The sequence below is a fragment of the Peromyscus eremicus genome, chromosome 3 (genome assembly GCF_949786415.1).
Source record: "Peromyscus eremicus chromosome 3, PerEre_H2_v1, whole genome shotgun sequence".
NCBI classification, from domain to species: Eukaryota; Metazoa; Chordata; class Mammalia; order Rodentia; family Cricetidae; genus Peromyscus; species Peromyscus eremicus.
The window spans coordinates 69,736,341-69,738,278 of NC_081418.1; the positions used below are offsets into that span (position 1 = coordinate 69,736,341).

Consider the following 1,938-nt stretch of genomic DNA (forward strand, 5'->3'; position numbering starts at 1 on the left):
AACAGGACTGTTACAGAGACCTGAAGAAGCACAGAGAAAAGCAACAAGAGGCAGAGGTGTGTTGCTCAATGAACTATCGAGTCCTTCATCTGGGAACTTCCCACTGCTTCTATTCCAGTTCTTGTTATGGACTACGAATGATACCAAATGGGGTTCTGCTTTCCTCTCTAGATTCACCTGGGCGTGGGGCCTCTACAACTTCCATATAAAGTGACAACTGGCACATAGCACTATGAAATCTTTGCTCCAAAACAGGCTGGTTTGTTGTTGTTGTTGTTTTCTAAATAAACATCACAACCGGAAATGAAAGCCACAAAACTCTGAAAATGAAAACCTGAAAACCGCGAAGATTTCTTTGGGGGTATACTACATATTACCTGGGAACACCCACTGTCAGTGAGTTACAAGCTTCAACACCTGACCTCAGTTGAGACAAGCCTTAAACAGGGGGAGGGGCGGGGTGGCAATCTTCATCTAGCACGTGAAATTGGACTGCTCATCTAATGCGACAGAGTTTTCTCATTTGCTGTGGACAGCCCTTGTTATCAGCACCACCACCACTCTGGGCTGTCTTGAGTATCATGTTCTCTGTCTCATGAGCATCAAAACTCCCAGGCGTTCTGGGTTGCAAGAGAGGTTTCATTTTTGCATCTGTCTTTCATGTCTTTGTCCCCCAGTTTAACAAAAAAAAAAAACACACAAATGCTACTTAAAACAGTTTTATTACCTCTTAAAACAGCAGCTGGTAGGGTATTGGAAAACTAAAATATTACTGACGGGAATTGAACAGCCTTCTGATACTGCTCGGCATTTCTTGCAAAAGAGGAACCCATTTTTATCTATGTACCTAAAGTCTATTGTCTGGAGCCATGTGCTCTGTGGCAGACTTCTAAACTAGCCACATGTGATTTTGACCTCTAGTGTTTGCTTTATAAAATCCCCTTCCACTGACCGTGACATGGAACATACAAAGAAGGTAATGGGCACGTTGTGACCAGCTAACAAGACTGTGACTTCCATTTTGTTAGCAGACCCATTTATTGGCTTCCTGATGCAAAGCTAACTTCAGAGAAGTCTCCAGCGGCTATCAGTGAGGAAGTCAAGTCCTCAGTCCAACCAACTATGAGGATGTGAATTTTGTCACCAAGGACATAAATGAGCTTAGAAGTGCGTTTTTGCCCAGATGAGCCTCTTTTGGGGTCTCAGCTCTGGTTAATACTGACCACAGCCTAGGGAAGAGAGCTGAAGCAACTGTGTAGAGCTGAATCTTTATACCACCAGCTCACAAAAAACAACACGGAGACTTGAATTATCAATCATGAAAGCTCGGCCTATAGCTTAGGCTTGTCACACTACTTAAATTAATCCATTTACATTACTCTACATTTTGCCTGATGGCTTTTTATCTCTCTTCCCTCTTGCACCTACTGCTTTCTCTCCATGTCCTCTGGTGTCTCTCTCCTGCCTAGAGTCATCTCCTCTTCTTTCTGTGCCTGGAATCTGGCCTAACCTCTTCCTGCCTAGCTATTGGCTGTTCAGCTCTCTATTAAGCCAGTCACAGTGACACATCTTCACACAGTGTAAAGGAATATTCCACAACACTACTACCCCTAGATTCTTGACCCATAGAAGCTAACAGAACACATATGTGAAAGTTAAGCCTGTTGGGGTGGGTCTGGAGTCATTGTAGATATTTAGGTAACTATTGAGTCCTGTGGATACTGGGAACACCACTCTTCTAAGCCTGCTTCCCTTTCTGCCTAGAATACAGTGTGTTTTCTGTGTGTGACTGAAGTAGATGTGAAATAAAGTGGTTGGGAGAGATGATGGCTAAGATTCTGTCTAACAAAAAGACTTAGCAGGTTTTGCTTAGACTGTGACAGCTCTTGGCTTGGAAAGATGCCTCAATCCTCAAAGTGCTTGCTGTGTGTGTATAAG

General features: G+C 43.4%; 1 non-coding gene across 1 annotated transcript; it reads right to left on the reverse strand.

Moving 5' to 3' along the window:
• Positions 1–582: 582 nt before the first annotated feature.
• LOC131907558 (small nucleolar RNA SNORA40) lies at positions 583–707 on the reverse strand. Its single transcript, XR_009378461.1, has one exon. It is a non-coding gene; the product is annotated as a small nucleolar RNA SNORA40 (small nucleolar RNA).
• Between the last annotated feature and the right edge of the window lie 1,231 nt (positions 708–1,938).